An 11,373-nucleotide genomic window follows, 5' to 3' on the forward strand; every position below is an offset into this window, starting at 1 on the left:
TTTGTAGTTTGGATTTTTGTTACACCACTGCTGGGAGGCCCTTTTTCTAGCTGTAGATCACCAGTGTGGTCTTGCAGTTGGGTTATCCCCCGGTGCTACACATTAGTTTGTTGTAATATATTAAAATTTTCTTTGTTTCTTTTATTCAGATGCGGAGTGCCGACGTGGAGGAGACTAGGGTGCCTTGGTGGTGGGATCCCTTGAGTGTACACACCTGCCTTGTTTAGTTTATTAGTGTGAGTGTGTGTGATAGTGTGCTGCACTTGTGTTTTGGGTGTGTTTTCTTTCTTTAGTTTGTGTGTGGCATCCCTGCCCCTCCACTGGTAAGCCTCAGCTCTGAATACCTTTTTAAGCATATTTGTACTTGAATATTTATGATTGTGCTTTTATATGGTGTTTTAAATAATTATTAATAAATTGTCAATTTGTTGATCATTGAACCTCGTCTCTGGATTGAGTATAGCGAACCTAAGTGCCTTTCTGGTGATTTAGTGTTACTTTCAGTATTCTCTGGGTGAAATTCCCAGGGTGGCGTTGTCCTTTTTAAAACTGCAAAGAGTATTTACTTTATTTCTACCTCGTCTCGCCACATAAATAAAATTGAACTGAATTTAATTGAATGAGTAGCCCTGTTGCCAATGACCGTTAAAGGGATCCTTCTACATCTGCATCCTCAGGTTAGCAGGACTACATCCCTGCTATATGCAGAACAGATATCCCTCCTGACCTGTCTGAAGTGTTTCTTCATGGCTGACTTGAAATTATGCTCCATGGCCTCAAAAAAACCCTCCCACACCTGAGTTTCTGCATCGCCAACCATCAAAGCCCCCCCTCTCCTTTTAAAAGCTGAGTCCCACCATGTTGATAGGACGTCTTTAGCTCAATGGCTCACTTTCCCCAGTGTCCACCACCTTGTTGACTGTTACAGCGGCAGCTCCTGGACCTGGAACAAGATGCAGACATTTAAGCTGGAGACTACAAGCAGCTGCAGAATTAGTTCGTGGTACAACAAAGTGAATGCACATCAACGTTACTAACATGTTTTTAAATGAGAAGTGTCATTTAAAAACAATTAATTACACATTATCTTCTTTAATATCATACTTTTTTTGATGAACACAAGAGGGACCAACTGTCTCTGCAGGAACACGCATGTATCATGTCACAAAAGGTGACACAAGATGAGGGCCAAACAAAGTAAACTTTACCGATCATGACAACTATATGCTGAGGTCAGCAGGCTCAAGGATGCTAACTGTGACTCTAATCACTGGGACACAAGTGAGACATCTAATCAATAGTGAGGAAGTGAAGTTTGGGAAAATACAAACGAGCTTTTAATGAATATAGTAATGCTCTGGATATGTCAGAGGAACAATAAAAATGATAAAAAATCTTACCAATGCGCTGCCTTCCTTACACCATCATCTGAGTCTCCACATGTCTCCCCATCACTCTATTCTATTGAAAAAAAAACCCAAACCTTTAGCTTTTCCTTTCATTTAGTTCTTGTCTTCTGTCCTGCACCCGTGTCTTGTCCTCTGTGTGTGAAGAACAAAGAGGATGTTGTCCAGCGGGTGATGACAGAGCTGCTGAGGGTCAGTGTGATATTTGGATGTGATATTTTCATTGCCAGCTTAAATGTCTTTTGTGAACACAATTATCACCCAGCAACCACAGAAGGAAAGACTGGCTGATACAGACAAACTACAAAGAGGATCCACTTTCCACCAGGAGTCTTTTCCTCTTGGAAAGGTTATTATTCCAGAAAACACTACCCTGGAGATGTTGATGCACCAAAATGTAACCTTGTAACTGTGGCACTCATGTTTCCACAGTGTCTGTGGGAATCTCACCATTCCAAGCAGAAACATCTTGTTTCACAGGTTGCAGGAGTTGTGTGAAAGTGAAAGAATGAGAAAAAAATTAATGTAGCCTCTGAACATGGAGGAGAGTGTATAGGTATTATTTAAATAATATCTCATTTAAATAAAAGCTGTGTGTCATTGTCCAAATACTTATTAACTTGACAGTATACAGTAGTGTAAGTTTACTCACATTTAAAATCAAACATTATAGCTGCCAGACTTACATACACTGAGTTGCTGTAAACATGTGCACACGAGCGCGCTCCTGCAGGCCAGCACACTTATTACACATAAGCTTAATGACGAGACCAAAAAGAAGTTAATTATCCAGACTTATATTGCAGCTTCTTAACGCTGAGAATGCTTATGTAATCAATAAAGTTTTAATAACGCATTAAATTAAAACCTGCAATATGAAAAATATATATTCATAAATAATTTCCAAGCGGTTCAACCTTCAGACAAGAGGATAGCTGGTCTGGAATATTTTTTACATTTTCTCCGGTCTGTTTGAAATGGTACCCTGTATTGGTGTTCAGATGAGTTTTTTTGATTGGAAGAATGAGGCAGCGGGAGTGTTGGGACAACATGCTATCACATCCCCACCACTCCAGCAGCAGCAGCATGTCATAAAAAGCTGCTCAGAAACAAAAAAACAGTGATGACAGGGATATCTGCTGCATCACTGCTGATAGATGGACAATCTGGCAGACACAGTCCGAGGCAATTAAGTTATAATTTCTGAAAGCTCGTTTCCATCTTTTGACCTCATCTGTGAGCAACCTGCGTTTATTTTGATATGTCTGTAATAAAGCACTCATAGAGAAATCAGATGACTCAGATTAGATAAATGAGTCAGCTCACTTCAGCTTTTTTTTTTTTTTAATACAGTCTTCAGTGGGAGACCTGGACAACATTAAACACTGAATCAGAATCAGAATACTTTATTGATCCCTGAGGTAAATTATTTTTTGTTACATTGCTCCATTATAAACCAACATTAACAAGACAGACAATACGCTAACTAAGAATAGTACAATATATATATATATCCATAAAGTCACTTATTAATAAATAGCTGAAAAAGAAACATGTGTAGCTGTTGCAGTAAACAGTGTGTTAAGTGGATGCGTTGTATAGAGAGCCACAGGCAGGAATGATTTCCTGTGTCGTTCAGTGGTGCATCATGGGTAATCTCAGTCTCTCACTGAACGTGCTCCTGTGACTGAGCAGCATGTCATGGAGTCACCTTGAGAGTCTATGCAACAGCATAGAGGATCGCACTGGCCACAACAGACTCATAGAAAATCCTCAGCATTTTCTGGCAGATGTTGAAGGACCTCAGTCGCCTCAAAAAATAGAGACGACTCTGGCCCTTCCTGTAAAGTGCTGTGGTGTTTTTAGCCCAGTCCAGTTTATTGTCAATGTGAACTCCAAGGTATTTATAGTCCTCCACAATGTCAACACTGACCCCCTGGATTGAAACAGGGGTCAAGTGTTTCCTGGTCTTCCTGAAGTCCACGATCAGTTCCTTGGTCTTTGCCACGTTGAGCTGCAGATGATTCTGCTCACACCACATGACAAAGGAGTCGACCACAGCCCGGTACTCTGTCTCATCATCCCTGCTGATGCATCCAACCACCGCAGAGTCATCAGAAAACTTCTGAAGATGGCAGGTCTCTGTGCAGTGGCTGAAGTCTGTGGTGTAGAGGGTGAAGAGGAAGCGGGAGAGGACAGTCCCCTGTGGTGCCCCTGTGTTGCTGATCACCTTGTCAGACACACACTGTGGGAGACGTACATATTGTGGTCTTCCTGTCAGGTAATCAACAATCCAGGACACCAGAGAAACATCCACCTGCATCGCTGCTAACTTATCACCCAGGAGGGTCGGCCTGATTGTATAGAAAGCACTAGAAAAGTCAAAAAACATGACCCTCACAGTGCTCGCCGGCTGGTCCAGATGGGTGTAGACACGATTGAGCAGGTAGATGATGGCGTCCTCAGTTCCGAGACGAGGCTGATAAGCGAATTGAAGGGGATCCAGATGTGGTCTTACTAGGGGTCGCAGCTGGTCCAGGATGAGCCTTTCCAGGGTCTTCATGATGTGGGAGGTCAGTGCCATGGGCCTGTAATCCTGGGGGCCACTGGGACGTGGCGTCTTTGGCACAGGGACGAGGCATGATGTCTTCCACATCACTGGGACCCTCTGCAGACTCAGACTCAGCATAAACAGTTTATGAAAGACTCCACACAGCTGGGGGGCACAGGTCTTGAGGACGAGGGGACTCACTCCGTCTGGTCCAGCAGACTTGCCTGAGTGAAGTCTCCTCATTTGCATCTCAACCTGGTATAGAGATTGACAGACCACGTGACTTTCGCGCATTGCATGCCGGGAACTCGTGGCAAAACAATCCAAGTACCTGCATCAAATGCAAGCATTTGCAGCACCGCAAAACGTTCATTCTTCGGTTCCAATAAATTCTTGCGTTTTCTTTGCCCCCCAAAAAGGTATGTACAAAACGAAGGAGAACAATGCCGGTCAGTACAAAGACAGACTTAATGAAAAGTCAAAGAAAAGATACGAGGAAAAAAATCAAACCAGTGAAAGTGTTAGATCCTTATGAGTACACAGAGGGACAAAATACGTTAGTGTGCTGCCCAACTTCACCACGCTCATATTTATAATCATACGGTTCTAGGAGTGAGTGCATACACTCGTGAAGTTTAGTAACTTCAGGTCACTGCAACAAGCCCAGGTACAGTTTACCGTCGGATGGGTACAGGACCTTGAAATGCACTGTGTAGAACGAAAGACCATCCTACGAACAAAGGTAAGTTTACCAGTCTCACAAATCGTCGTCATAAATACACATTCGTTAACCGTTTATTAATAGGACCTTTGAGCTCAATGGTAATTAATTAGTAGTAGAAATAATTTCTGGTAGCATCACAGAAATGTAGCAGTGACAATAATACTGTATGCTGTAATCGTACTGGGCAATTAGTGATACAAAACAACTGTTTTACCCTGTGAATAAAAGTATATGTTTTTGTCAATGTACCATAATAACAGAAGCGAAACACAATATTGTGTCAGGACAATTCACTATTTATGCACAATAAATAAAGGAGCAAAGCGCGACAATTTCTGTTCAGCGCCAGACTTGCTTGTAACCTATTTCACCAATTATGTTAAGAAAAATGACGCATTAACTACAACAGCAGACCAATCCTCACTGCAGGCAGTCCAGGCCACCCGTTGCCTCTTTGTTACTTCGGAAACATGGCTCGAACAATTTCTCTTCAACGACGTAATCCGATAACAACCGATCTCTTTACCCGTCGGCTTTCCGTGGCTGTCATGCGACCGGCTATTGCAGTTAATAATACAAAAGCTTCTTGCCATTTTTTGTGTTTCTTTTTATCGCTGTGTAACTGATTTCAATTGAAAGCCTGTGTGCGCTAGTACCTCTTGCCACGAGTTCCCAGAATTCTTTGCGGTTTTACCCCTGAGTGACGTCACATTTTCAATCTCTATTGAGTGAAGGTGATGGGTGGGGGGTGGGGGGGGGGGGGGGGGTGTCGGGAATCTCCCAGGAGGCAACAGCGCCATGTGAAGAGAGAGGCTGGCACAGTGGTGTGGCTCTGGATTCCAGGCTGACTACAGGTGAGGTTGTGGGGGTGGGAGCAGACACTGTGGTGTCGAAGCTATTGAAAAACAGATTCAACTCGTTCGCTCTATTCTCACCTCCCTCAGCTCCCCTGCTGTTGGTTGGCCTGAATCCAGTGATGGTCTTCATGCCCCTCCACACCTTTCTCATGCTGTTCTGCTGGAGTTTCCACTCCAGCTTCCTACCGTAATTGTCCTTAGCCTCTCTGATCTTGTCCTCACCTCCTCTTTATTGCCCCCTCTGAAAGCCCTCTTCTTGTTGTTGAGGAGGGCTTTGATGTCCTCAGTCACCCACGGCTTGTTATTTGGGTAACAATGAACAGTCTGAGCTGGAACAATGGAGTCGGTGCAGAAAGTTATGTAGTCTGTGATACACTCAGTAAGCCCACTGATGTCCTCGGCGTGAGGCTCACAGAGTGTCTCCCAGTTGGTCACCTTGAAACAGCCCTGTAGTTCCGCTATTGCCTCCTCTGACCACCTCCTAACAGTCCTGGTGGTCACAGGTTCCCTCCTCACAATTGGCACATAGCGGGGGGTGAGGTGAATCAGGTTATGATCTGACCTACCAAGTGGGGGGAGGGAGGAGGAGCTGTATGCATCCTTGACATTAGCATACAGTAGGTCTAGAATTTATTCTCCCCTGGTGGGACAGTCCACATATTGTTGGAATGTTGTTAGTGTATTGTCCAGTGATACATGGTTGAAGTCACCCGAGATCACAATAAAGGCACTCGGGTGCTGAGTCTGTAACCGGGCTATGGCAGAGTGGGTAGTGTCACTTGCAGCTGTGGGGTTAGCAGAGGGAGGAACATAAACAGCCACCAAGATGACATGAGTAAATTCCCTGGGTAAATAATACGGCCTGAGTCCAACAGCACACAGTTCAATGTCCGGGCAACAAATCCTTTCTTTGACTGTTATGTTGGCAGGGTTACACCACCGGTTGTTAACTAAAACAGCAAGCCCACCTCCTTTCCGCTTACCGCTAGCGATGCTGTCCCTGTCCGTCCGAACAGTGTGGAAGCCTTCCACGGAAGCATTCTCATCGGGAATGTCCTGGTGCATCCATGATTCGGTGAAACACATCAGGCTACACTCTTGGTATTCCCTCTGACTCCGTACCAGTGCTGAGAGCTCGTCGATTTTATTCGATAACGATCGCACATTTCCCATCATGATAGACGGCAGACACGGTTTATACCTCCTCCTCGCTTCGAGCCTCCGCTGTCTCACCGTCTCCTTCTTTCTTCTCTTCTGTCCTTGACCTCTGCATCCCCGATGTGTTTTCCTCCAAATTTCAGCTGGTACTTCTGCGGGTCTGGCCAGCGAGCCGGCCGGCATCAGGGCGATCAGCTGATCCCTGGAGTAAACAATCCGTGCGTGTAGGAGTCGTGGCTCTGTGAGGACATCCCGGACCGTGTGCCACTAATAAGAAGGTCGGTGGTTCGTTCCCAGGCTGCCTCCTGGCTGCATGCCAAATATCCTTGGGCTAACCCCGTGTTTGCCTACTGGTGGTGGTCAGAGGGCCCGGTGGCGCCAGTGTCCGGCAGCCTCGCCGGAGGCACTCTGTCAGTGCGCCCCAGGGCAGCTGTGGCTACAATGTAGCTTGCCATCGCCATTGTGTGAATGTGTGTGTGTGTGTGTGTGTGTGTGTGAATGTGTGTGTGTGTGTGAATGGGTGAATGACTGAATGTAGTGTGAAACGCTTTGGGGTCCTTAGGGACTAGAAAAGTGCTATACAAATGCAGGCCCATTTACCATTTACCATATCGTGCGGTGCACCGCGCTTCACTCAGACTTTCTGACCACGTCATGATCCACCTGATCCCTGCGTACAGACAGAGGCTGAAGCTCTCCAAACCTGTCGTGAGGACTAAAAAACTGTGGAGCAAAGAGGCTGTGGAGGAGCTTCGCACGTGTTTGGAGTCTACAGACTGGGACACAATGAGGGCTGCTTCTAACAGCTTGGACGAGTTTACAGACACTGTCACCTCCTATATCCACTTCTGCGAGGACAGCATTGTGCCATCACGCACCAGGGTGAGTTATAACAATGACAAACCCTGGTTTACTCCTAAACTCAAAAAGCTGTGGCTGGAAAAGAGAAAGGCATTCAGATGCGGAGACAGGGACTGCTACAGAGAGGCCAAGTACAGGTTCACTAAAGAAGTGGACATTGCTAAACATCAGCACTCTGAGAAGATGCAGCAGCAGATCTCAGAGAATGACTCGGCCTCTGTGTGGAAAGGTTTTAGGAATATCACCAACTACAAGCCTAAAACCCCCCCACTCCACTGATGACTTGCTCTTAGCCAACACCCTTAACGACTTTTACTGCCGTTTTAACGAGCCATCAGGCAGCCTTTACACCTCCAACGGCCCCAACAATAGAGACACTTTGGACACTCATTCCCCCACCTCTCCCCCCTCCACAGAGCCATCACCACCATCAAACACTTCACCTACAACACCCCCCTCCTCACCCCACACAAAGGAGGATTTCACACAACCTCCTCCCACCACAACTCTTCATATTCATGAAGCAGATGTGAGGAAGCAGTTTAAGAGTCTGAATGCTCGGAAAGCTCCCGGCCCAGACGGTGTGTCTCCTGCCACCCTCAGACACTGTGCAAACGAGCTGGCCCCAGTGTTTTCTGGCATTATCAACTCCTCACTGCAGGCATGTCATGTGCCTGCCTGCTTCAAGTCCTCTACCATAATCCCTGTCCCCAAGAAACCTAGGATCACTGGACTAAATGACTACAGACCCGTGGCTCTGACATCTGTGGTCATGAAGTCATTTGAGCGCCTGGTTCTCTCCTACCTCAAGACCCTCATGGCCCCCCTCCTGGACCCCCTGCAGTTTGCATACAGAGCCAACAGGTCTGTAGATGACGCCATCAACATGGCTCTACACTTCATCCTGCAGCATCTGGACTCCCCAGGAACCTACGCCAGGATCCTGTTTGTGGACTTCAGCTCTGCCTTCAACACCATCCTTCCAGACCATCTCCGAGGCAAGCTTTCCCATATGAATGTGCCTGATCCCATCTGCCGGTGGATCACTGACTTCCTGACGGACAGGAAGCAGCATGTGAGGCTGGGAAAGAATGTCTCGGACTCCCGGACCATCAGCACCGGCTCCCCTCGGGGCTGTGTTCTTTCTCCTCTGCTCTTCTCCCTGTATACCAACTGCTGCACCTCCACCCACCAGTCTGTCAAGCTAATCAAGTTTGCAGATGACACCACCGTTATTGGACTCATCTCGGACGGGGACGAGTCTGCCTACAGGAGGGAGGTTGAACGTCTGGTGTCCTGGTGCAGCCACAACAACCTGGTGCTGAATGCCCAGAAGACAGTGGAGATTATTGTGGACTTCAGGAAGCACACAGCCCCACTCCCCCCCATCATCCTGACTGACACCCTCATCACCTCTGTGGACTCATTCCGCTTCCTGGGTACCACCATCACCCAGGACCTGAAGTGGGAGCCCACCATCACCTCCGTCATAAAGAAAGCCCAGTGGAGGATGTACTTCCTGAGGCAGCTGAAGAAATTCAACCTGCCAACACGGACGATGATGCAATTCTACCCTGCAATAATCGAGTCCATCCTCACCTCCTCCATCACCGTGTGGTACGCTGGAGCCACTATCAGGGACAAACAGAGACTGCAGCGTGTTGTGCGCTCTGCTGAGAAGGTGATTGGCTGCAGACTCCCATCTCTGCAGGACCTGTACACCTCCAGGACACTGGGGCGTGCAGCTCGGATCTCAGCTGACCCTTCTCACCCTGGACACAGTCTGTTTGACCTGCTCCCCTCAGGCAGGAGGCTCTGGACCATTCGCACCAGAACCTCTCGCCACAAGCACAGTTTCTTCCCCTCTGCTGTTGGACACATGAACAATAACCGTATGACTGTTCCCACCACTAACACATGACCCTACGCTGTGTTCACTGCGTCATTCCATGTTTGTGTGACAGGTGAGACCTGGAGACTTGGGACCGCCCCTGGTGGGCGGAGATGGTCTTCGCTCCTTTCATAAGCGCAGGTGTGGGCAATTGGGTATTCCTTTGCAAACCTGAAGCTGCGAGTGCTTGGTCCGAGTTGGGCAAGTTGGTGTTTCTTAACTATGAAAGTCTGATACGCGTCCTCCCCTAAACTTCTGTTAGAACGGTAGGTTACACAAAAATGTACCACTTGAGCTCTGGCTGTTGGCAGAGGTTTACAGTTATTTGCACCCTTGTAGGTGGGAAACATTGCTCCCGTGAGAACGGTATAGTGGACTTCATCGCCACTGACTCACATTTATTAGGGTGTGACACGAACTTGTGGACAGGTAACAAAACCAATTCAGTGGAGGAATATTCCTGTGTTTTATTGTCCAGCTAGTGATCTCCTGCCTTTTATTCACAGAGTACCGAGCTGCTGCTTTGCCAGGTGGATTTCTGGCTGCGGGCAAAGGACCCGACACATCAGTGTGTTTTAATTTGTTTTAAACTGGTGTAAGTCGACGGACTGACTGCTGCGGCTGTCGATGGTTTTGTTTTTTTGTTTTACTTTTTTCTGTATCAGTAGGCACCACAGATATTGATTCGCAGGTGGTGAAGGCGCTGCAGGGAAAACAAATCCTTTTTTTGCCTCCCCGCTTTTGCATGCACAGCGGGGGGCCCGAGTGAAGACGGCGCTGAAGATTTGCCTTTTTTTCTATAGTGTTTTACCCATTTGGGGTCATGTGTGAGTTGCCGTCCATTTTTAACCTGTGTGCTATGTCGATTTGTTTTTAAACTGTTCCCCGCAGCGCTTGTCCTGTCTCACGGGCAATCGTACAGTTTTATCGTTTTTAATAAGGTAACGTTTTTAATTGTTTTTAGGTGCTGCTGTTACACTGTTTCTTTTATTTTGTATTAAAAATTAAACTCTTTTAAACTGACTGTGCGCCTACGGCTCTGTCCTATTTTAAATAGGTACCTACCACAGGTCACATTTGGCACTGATCACCACCTGCACTCATGTATATATCTATCTACTTAGCACTTTTAATTCTTATTCTTATTTTTATATCTAAGCGTTTATGACAGTATGTTTGCACTAAGCACCGCAGCAATTTCCTAATGTTGTAAACCTGCTCAACATAAAACCCTTTCTGATTCTAATTCTGATTCTGAACAGGCTGCATGCAGGCTGTGGGTGGCTGTAGCTCAGGTGGCAGAGCAGGTCAGCCACTAATCAGAAGGTCGGTGGTTCGATCCCAGGCTGCCTCCTCCTGGCTGCATGCCAAATATCCTTGGGCAAGATACTAACCCCGTGTTTTCCTACTGGTGGTGGTCAGAGGGTGGCGCCAGTGTCCGGCAGCCCCGCCTCTGTCAGTGCGCCCCAGGGCGGCTGTGGCTACAATGTAGCTTGCTATCGCCTGTGTGTGAATGGGTGAATGACTGAATGTAGTGTAAAGCGCTTTGGGGTCCTTAATGACTAGAAAAGCGCTATACAAATGCAGGCCACGCTGGTTGGCGCATGCTAATGCAAGATAATGCACCATTATGGAAGGAAACTGTCACGATCTGGTTGTAGGAACTCAGGCGCAGAGCGGTTAGACTTGCTCACGTCTTCTTGCCCACACTCACACAAGTTCACATGGCAGGGAGGTCCAGGGAGGAAGGTCTGAAGCAGAAGAGAAGGGAAGTAACAAACTAATCACGAATCTCAAATTACTAAGCACAAGTTCACAGGAGCTGCGAGAAACACTAACATCAGTAGTACAATCATAAATAAATTATTTATTCTCAATGATCCCAACTAAACCGCCACAAGATTGGTTCAGATCGCTAGATTCAT

At 46.8% G+C, this 11,373-nt stretch overlaps 1 long non-coding RNA gene across 1 annotated transcript; it reads left to right on the forward strand.

The window, feature by feature from the left end:
- Positions 1–9,843: 9,843 nt before the first annotated feature.
- On the forward strand, positions 9,844–10,472 carry LOC146704124 (uncharacterized). Its single transcript, XR_014921638.1, has 2 exons — positions 9,844–9,877; positions 9,955–10,472. It is a non-coding gene; the product is annotated as an uncharacterized LOC146704124 (long non-coding RNA).
- The last annotated feature ends 901 nt before the right edge of the window (positions 10,473–11,373 follow it).

The sequence above is a fragment of the Copadichromis virginalis genome, linkage group LG7 (genome assembly GCF_057382275.1).
Source record: "Copadichromis virginalis isolate Kocher_CV1m ecotype Utaka linkage group LG7, C_Virginalis_male_GT1.1, whole genome shotgun sequence".
Lineage (NCBI taxonomy): Eukaryota > Metazoa > Chordata > Actinopteri > Cichliformes > Cichlidae > Copadichromis > Copadichromis virginalis.